At 35.3% G+C, this 9,245-nt stretch overlaps 1 long non-coding RNA gene across 1 annotated transcript; it reads left to right on the top strand.

Moving 5' to 3' along the window:
• Positions 1-410: 410 nt before the first annotated feature.
• Positions 411-3,311, top strand: LOC104855504. Its single transcript, XR_778423.2, has 3 exons — positions 411-497; positions 771-839; positions 2,795-3,311. It is a non-coding gene; the product is annotated as an uncharacterized LOC104855504 (long non-coding RNA).
• Positions 3,312-9,245: the final 5,934 nt, after the last annotated feature.

The raw sequence follows: 9,245 nt of genomic DNA, 5'->3' as shown, positions 1-9,245 counted from the left end.
GTTCTTTCTACTTATAATATCCCAGAAGTTCTTTCCAGGGGTTTTCTTCATAGTTTTTCGTTTGAGATGTCCTCTGCCTAACCACTGATCCAAGTTCTACTGTGTGATTGTTTAATTTGTCAACTTGCCTGGGCCATGGGTGTATCTTCTTTGGGGGGTGTATCTTTGAGGGTGTTTCTAGGGGAAATTTGTATCTGTAGATGGAATAAAACAAATTGCCCTCATGTGAGTGGGCATCTTTAAGTCTGTGACTGGCCTGAATAGGACAAAAAGATGCAGGAAAAGAGAATTATCTTTCCCCTGGAGCTGGGACACAGGCCTTACTATATTGTACTTGGATTGGAAAAATGGTAATTTGCCTCAGTTCTCAGGTCTGTCTTGAACTAGAATTCTTCTGATTCCTAGACTTGTGGACTTAATGAAACTATGCCATCATGTTTTTTGGATCTACAGTTTGCAGACCACAGATGACAGGGCTTCTAATCCTCCATGTTCATGTGAGCCTATTCCTCATAATCTGAATCTTCCTCTGCCTTTCCCTGCCCTCTTATCGGTTCTAACTATGGAGAACCCTAATATGACCACCTTCCCATAAAGAACTAGTTTAGATGTCACCCTTGTGAAAGAACTCATAGATTATTCCAAGTCAATTTCTCCCTTTCCTCATTTCTCATCTTCATTTAAATCATTGTATTCCATGAGAGTACTAATTACTGTTCAGCCATTCTGTGCACATCTGTTGAGTGTTTACTGTGCATATGTTGTTCTAGGAGTAAGGAGAAGACCACCAAGACTGTGTGTCCTCAAGAAGTTCACAGAATCATGGAGGAGGCAGACAAGTGAGTGTCAGTATGGTATGTGCAATGTGTGTGTGTACAAGGTTCTGTGGGAGCAGCTAAAGAATTAGGGCATTTCAGAGAGAACTGAATATTGAATGTGGAAAAATAAGAGGTGAGCATGGGGAATTTTTTGGCTGGCGGAATAGCAAGTTGATCATGGAGCCATAACGTGTGGCATGTCTGAAGAAGAATGGGGGAAGTAGGTGATGACATTAGAAAGCAAGAAAGGTAGAATTGTGATTGGCTTTTGTGCAAGCTAGTAAAGGTGAGGTAAGTTTTTTGTAACAGTGTAGAACCCTTAAAAGATTTTGTTTATGGAAGTAATAAAAGAAAGCCTCCCAAATCTGTGATTCTCTTGAGGACAGAGATCAAGTCTTATCTATCACTGTATTACCTTAGCACCTAACAAGGTTTAATCAAAGTTCAGTAAATTTTCTGAATACTGCTCTCATTTTTTTTTAAAGAATTGGTTTACCCAAAATAATGACAAATGGTTTTGAACACTTTCTACACTTCATCAAATCTCTAAGCAGTATCTTAAACCTAGTCCTTAACAACTCTTTGAGGTAGGTATTGTAGCTTAGAGGGTTTGAGTGAGGCATAGTAGTTAAGTCTACTTAGGTTTGAGTTTCAGTTTCCTCAGTATGTTTTTTTTTTTTTTTGTACCAGAGTTTGAACTCAGGACCTTGTGCTTGTGAAGCAGGTGGTAGAAACACTGAGCTAAATTCCCAGCCCTCCTCACTAGTTTTGCATTTGAAAGTTAGATATGTTTCGCAGTTTTTTCATCCATAATATGATGAAGATATTGTTACAGGGTGTTGTGAGGATTAGTGATGTGTGTTAATACCTTTAAAGTCTTAGGTCCCCTGCTTGCTATGTGATAACGTGAAATAAATGTGTGTGGCTATTATTAAGAAATATTTTCCAAAGTTACACAATTTCTGGAGAAGCTCAAGATGAACAAAGCAATCTCAGAATCTACCTTTAATTACTATTTTATACTAAACTACACTATACCATAGCATAGCATAGTATAACTTCTTCGATTATAAATTAATGGATTCTGAAGCAGTGAAATTAAATGAATTTCAGTTCACATGGGAAATACCATTTGGAGTAGGGAGTTCTTGTGGGCTTTTCAAATAATCCTTACTTAACTCTTCCATTGCTACCCTCCTTGCACATAGTTATGTGCAAAATAAATCTGTAGACTTTAAGTAAAAGTCATTAATTACAAGTTCATAGTGCACATGACTGTAGACTATCTTTAGGAGTTGATCTCATGCTGACATCTGACACAAAGTATCAAGTCTTGTTGCTCTGTTCCCCTTCCCCATACTCCCCAGATTTTTCCAACTTTAGGACCAGAGTGGGAGTCTTATGTTGGAGGATGTTGTGCAAACCACATACGTAAAGACAATAATTTACATTTTTCCTTTCTTAGCTTCTGGAACATCAGTGATTCTATTCGCCCACTTCTATTGGGCAGAAATTGTGGTATTCTCCTTATGCTCCCTTATTTTCTCCAAAACCTGTAATACACACGCACACACACACACACACGCACACACACACACACACACACTCACACAAGCACATATAATCACACTCTGTGCCATACATATAATCGGGTTTATAATAACTACTATTTTTTTCTGACTCTGCCCAAGAATAATGCATTGTCTTTGGTAATAAACCCCCCCAGAAATTAATCCATCCTTCCTTATTTCTATCCTTTCCATATACCTTTCTCTTATCAACTCAGAGTTTTAGCAATTTTAATTATTTCAGCTTGGTTAATATCATTTGATCAGAGTGCTAAACTCTACAAAATTATAGCAGTGAATATCTATGTCTCATAGTCCAGAACAAATAACCATCATAGTTTTGATATACAAAGAACTCAGTTTATACAGATAATGTTGTTAAGACAAACCTTTTTGCTGGTTTCCTAGGAAAAGGAATATGAAAAAAAGAAGCCTTAAAAATTAGGACATTTATCTTCACCTAAAAGCCCAGATCTGTGTTGAGTCTGGGTCATGATTGCACCACTGGGCTATTCAGGTGTGTTCAAAACAGTGTACCTGCTCCTTCAGAACTTTGATGAGTCCTGGATTTTGTTCAGCATGTTGCAGTATATAGAAACACTCAGTGTGAGTCCGCAGATGAAGAATATCTCCCAAAGCTGAAGCATCCTGTGTGAGAGTGTGTGTTTATAACTTTGAGATGTTCTCCAAGACTCAAGTAAAAGTGATATTCAAATTTGAGTTTGGTATGTTCTACACATAAATCGCCCTCTCTATCTCCAAACTTCCTTAAGAGCTTAGATAAACATGACCAAATTAAACCCCAAGTAGGTAAAGATAGCAGAAACTAGCCAAAATTTAAAGGAATATTTAATAGAGAAGACTAACTTTGAAAAGTATGATAAATTTGATAGACCCCTAAGTAAAAAAATATGTTGTGGGAGCCCGGCCATGGCCCTCTAGGAGTTTGACATTTAAAAGGAAACTTCTTCACCTCTACACTCAAGGCATTGATACAATCTGTAACATTCTAGGACTCTGCTTGTTAAACTTGTTGCTGCAATGGAAGAAACTCAGAGAGACAGCCATAGATCTGATGTTCTTTGTAAAGTCAGAAAATCCGGTCTTTGCATAAAAAATACAAATAGTTGCTTGGTGCTTCCTGTTGATGTGAACCTATAAAAGGAGCTGTTTCTGTGAAATAAATCAGACTTCTCTTGATCTCCACTCAGGCTTGAGTGGTCTTTCCTTTCTCAATCCTCACTCCCCAACTCAGGCATGTTCGTGTTGTGACCGCTGGGCTGCAACAATATATATTCCTCTTAATTTAAGGAAAGTTTTGCACAAAATTCAAAGTTCAACAATTCTTGACTCAGCAAATTAGGAATGGAAAAATTCTTTAAGTTGATTAAAATATCTACAGAACACCTATTGTAGTATGATATTTAACAATGAAAATTTAAAAGCCTTTCCCCTCTGATTGAGAACAAAGTGTGGCTGTCTTCTCATTCCAAGTCCTAGCTAATGTAACAAAGTAAGTAGAATAAGTAAAAGCCATAAAGCTTAGAAAAGAAGAAGTCAAATCTCTTTTTTAATAGAAACAATTGTTTACATGTAAAATCTTAATCTAGAAAATGATTAATAGAACTAATAAGTGAATTAAAGGCCATATAATGTACAGGCAATATATAAAACATCAAAGTTGTTTATGTCTTAGTTACTTTTTTCATTGCTGAGACAAAATACTTGAAACCCAAAGTTAAAGGACGAAACATTTATTGTAGGTTACTGTTTGCAGAGGTTTCAAGTTCATAGGCAGGTGGCATGGCAGAAGGGCATCACAGAAGAGAAATAGTTCATGTCAGGCAGAAGGCAGCAAAGCAGTAAAGTAACAAGCTGCAAGTGACAACAGCAGCCCTCTTTCTGTCCCTTATATTCTATCCAGGCTACTTACTCTTAGGGAAGGTATTACACCCAGGTGAGGGCACCTATAATCCCAGCATCATGTCCTTAATCCCAACATCACATATACATACACACACACACACACACACACACACACACACACACACACACACACAACACACACACACACACACAGAGCCAGCCAGCTCCAAAAAGCCCCACATGAGGTTTTGGGAGGACATCTAGAAATAAACCATAACCATAACATATCAGCCCCACACAAGTGGAAAAGGCAGTGAAGAACATAATCTTATATAAAACTACCAAAGATCATTTAGAGATAGATCAGAGGCCCAAACATGAAATTAAACCTTTAAAGAAGAATAAATAATGCTTAACAAATTTGGTTAGGCAAGGATTTCTTAGGAGAGACATAACACTAAACAGGAGAATATAGATGAATTGGAATTAAAAACTTTAGCTTATTAAAAGTTACTATTATAAAAATGAAAAGGAAATACAGTGGGAGAAAATATTTACAAAATGAATGTCTGAAATAGGACATGTTCAGAATGATCACTCCTATAAGTCAGTAATAAACCATTAAAATGGACAAGTGATTTGAGCAGTTAGCTTATGAGGGATGATATATAAATAGCAAATTAAGCACATGAAATTGTCAATACCACTAGTCTTTGGAAAGTGCAAATAAAAATCACAATGTGACACCACATCCTCTAGAATAACTGAAATTCAAAAGAGAGGCACCAGCAAATGGGTAAGATATGGGAAAACTATTGGTGGGAGTATAAAATTGCACAACACTTTAGAAAACTTTCTGGTGGTTTCTTTTAAAATTAACAATTCCATACCCAGAAATTCTTCTAGGTATTTGGACAAGAGAAATGAAAACATATGCCCACAAAAAGACATGTATAAGGATGTTAACTTCAATTTATTTATACTGGATCCAGGCTGGAAATAAATGCCCATCAAAAGGAGGATAAATATGGGCTGGGGATTTACCTCAATGGCACTATGCCTGCCTTGCAAGTGCAGGGTCCTGAGTTTGATCCTCAATTTTGTGTGTGTGTGGGATAAATGTGATAATATTCATACAGAAAAGTAATAGCAAGAAAAGAAAAAGAACTATTCGTAGTAACAAGAGTAAATCCTGAAAGCATCATATTGAGTGAAGGAAGCCAGAAACAATATATGGAATGATTCTATTTCTTTGAAGTTGAAAGAACAGTCAAACATATTGATAGAAGAAGAGTGGTTGCCTGAGTGTGTGTGCTAACTCTGGAATAATTGATGTTTGATGTCTTGATTGGGATAGTGGTTAAATGGGTGTATACATTCATCAGTACTTGTTATTACTTAGGGTTGAACAGTTCATTGTATGTGTATTTTACCTTTATGTAAACCAAACTAATAAAAGTTATATGCTGTTGTAATAATGACCCAAAAATTTAGGCAAAAATTATAGTAAAGAACAAACAATGCAATGAATATGAGAAAATGAAAAAATGGAAACAAAGTAAAATGGGAGGGATGGAGGTCTTGGAGGGAGGGTAGGGGAAGGGGGAAAAATAAGTATCAAGATACTGTGTAAAGGTACCAATCTCCAATGATGGATGTCATTATATTGTACACCTTAAATGTACCAATAAAATTTAAAAAAGAATAAACAGATAATATTATCAGACAAAGTAAGTTTCAAGAAAAAAGCATTACATGAATGTTGAAATCAAAATGATGCATTTTTATTAAGGTAGTCTTCATTAGAAATTATTACATCTAGCAGATTGAGCATTGAAATACATAAACCAAACTATCATAAATAAAAAGGGATTTGAGATGGCCATAATAATTGCAGAAACTTTAAAAACAACTCTTTTAGTAACTGACAGAATGAGGATGTATACAATTTGAATGCAAAAAAATCAATGTTATATGTAAAGTTCTATATCCTATAAAGAGACAATATGTATTCTTTAGCAATGTCTACATTAAAAATTACACAGTGTGATTATATAGTGTGCCAGATAGAAAAATTCTGTAAGCAGAAGCTAGAGTCTGACTGCATAATCATAAAATTTAAATTGATAATTAAAGATTAACAAAGTAAAAACATCTTACCTTGAATATTTTTAAAAGACACTGTCACTTTTTTGAGCAAACATAAAATGTATACACTAATGAAAATGGAAACTTCTTCTACAAACTTAAGAGTATAGCCAAAGTAGTACTCAGAGCAGATCAGTAGCCTTAAACATGTTTTAATAATAAATGTGAAGAATGAGAAGATTGGATGAAGAAATTAGAAATAATAAATACTATTGAGAATGTAAGAGATAGAAGCTAACAAAGGTAAATTCAAACATGACAGAATTGGTAAATATAGAGAGTGGCTCATAAATCCATTCATTATGCCAGAAAATAAAAAACTTCTTATAAGGTGTGTCAAAGAAGAAAGGAAAACAGACAACCATAGAACTAGGAAGGGGTATGAAACCACAAATATGAGAGAGTGAAGATATTACAAATAAAGATGATACCCATCATTAAAGGATCAGAAAGTCATGATAAAACATGTCTTTCTTCAAGGAAAAAAAATCATATTTTCAAAGCTAAAGCAGATGTATACATACTGGAAAATAAAGATTTCGCTATAACAATGTTATAGAAAATACCTGGAAATATTCAAGGAACAGATATCTCATTGTTAAAATTAATCTTTGGATATTAGAAATATGCTGAAATTTTCTCAATTCATTTTTTGAAATAAGTACAATTCTGATATTAAATCCGACCAAACTAGTATGCTTGCACAAACATACAAAATTGTTTCAACCTTAACTATACAAATAGAAGTAAACAGTCTACAGGAATACTAGAAAATTGGTTCCTGCAATATACTAAAATATTATCTATAAACATGTAGATAAAGGCTTATTTTGGGAATTTGGATTATTTAACATGAAATGTATTCATGTAATTCATTATATTAAATTAGATAAAAGAGGAACAATCAGGATTCCAGAAAGGCATTTAACAAAGCTTACTACCTCTTATCAATTTAAACTCCTAGTAAAGTAGGACAAGATTTTCTTTTTCTTTTTTTTTTGGTACCGGGGATGGAACTCAGGTCCTTGTGCTTGTGAGGGAGGCGCTGGAACCACTGAGCCAAATCCCCAGCCCAGTAAATGTTCTTAACCTATTCATGAAAACTGTTCATGAAAAACTAAGAATAAACATCTTTTTTTTTTTCATTGAGTTTATTGGTACTTTTTAGGTATACAGTACACTTAAATTCATCATTGGGATCTTGTACCTTTACATAACAGGTCTTGGTTCTCATTTTTTTTCCCATACCCCTGTCCTGCCTTCACCCCCTCCACTCTTCCCTATTTACAAAAACTTTGTTTCCATTTTCTCATATTTTTTCTTTTCCCTATTTCCTTTCCTGTACCTATTCCACTTCCCCTACACCTTTAGCTCTTTTCTTCCTATTTCGCATGGCCACTTACACCATTTGGATCTTATTTGCACTTTTAGTTTTTCACACCAGAGAAACTATTTGGTATTTGCACATGTGTGTCTTATTTATTTCATTTAAGAGTATGGCCTCAATATGCACCCATTTTCCTATGAATGACCTAGTTTCTCATTCTTTATGGCTGAGTAGTACTCCATTTTATAGAAAAACCACACGTTCCTTATCCAGTCTCCAACTGATGGGCAACTGGGCTGTTTCCAGGTTTTAGCTATTACAAACTGTGCACCTACAAACATGGGTGTGCATATATCACTCTGGTATGATTCTTTTAATCCTTTTGGAAAGTTACCCAGAAGAAGGATGGGTGGGTCAAATGGAACCTCCAGTCCAAGCTCTTTGAGGTATCTCCATATTGATTTCCATAGTGGTTGCACCAGTCTGCACTCCCACCAACAATGGAGAAGGGTTCCTTTATCCCCACAACCCCACCAACATTTGTTATTGGTTGATTTCTTGATAGCAGCCATTCTTAGTGGAATGAGGTGGAATCTCAGTGTTGTTTTCATCTGCATCTCTCGAATGACCAGTGATGTGGAATATTTTTTCATGTATTTCTTTGTTGATTTTACTTGTTTGTCTGAGAAATGTCTGTTCATTTCAGATGCCCATTTTTGAATTTGGTCTTTATATTTGGATTGCCTGATTTTTTGAGTTCTTTATATATTCTAGATAATAGTCCTTTGTCTGAGGAGCAGCTGGTAAAAAAATTTTCCCACATTCTAGGTTGTCTCTTAGCTCTGTTGGTGGTTTCTTTTGCAGTGCAAAAGCTTTTATTTTTTTTTCTTTTATTGACTTTATTGGTACATTATTGGTACAATACAGTTACATTCATTATTGGGATCTTGTACTTTTACATGGCAGGTGGTTTTCATTCTCATTTTTTCCCCTTGCCCCTGCCCTCCCTTCACCCCCTCTTCCTCGCCCCACTTACAAACACTTTATTTCCATTTTTTCATTTTCTCATATTTTTTTCCTTATTACCTTTCCCCTACCCTTCCCACTTTCCCTACACCTTTAGCCCTTTTCTTCCCATTTCACAATGTCAGTTATCTCATTAGGATCTTATATAACATTATAGTTTATTCACACCAGAGAAACTATTCGGTATTTACACAAGTGTGACTTATTTATTTCACTTAGGAGAATAACCTCAATGTGTATCCATTTTCCTATGAATGAATCTAATTTCTCATTCTTTATGGCTGAGTAGTATTCTATTTTACAGAAAAACCACATCTTTATCCAATTTCCAACTGATGTATAATAATTCCCAATTTGAAACTATACTACAAAGCCACTGTGATAAAAACAGCATGGTACTGGCAAAGAAGCAGACCTGAGGATCAGTGGAACAGATTGGAAGACACAAAAGCAGCTCCAGATGCACTCAGCTACCTCATCTTTGACAAAGGA

The sequence above is a fragment of the Fukomys damarensis genome, unplaced genomic scaffold, assembly GCF_012274545.1.
Source record: "Fukomys damarensis isolate Sample0158 unplaced genomic scaffold, DMR_v1.0_HiC HiC_scaffold_36, whole genome shotgun sequence".
NCBI lineage: Eukaryota > Metazoa > Chordata > Mammalia > Rodentia > Bathyergidae > Fukomys > Fukomys damarensis.
This window is presented reverse-complemented; position numbering and strand designations above follow the sequence as displayed.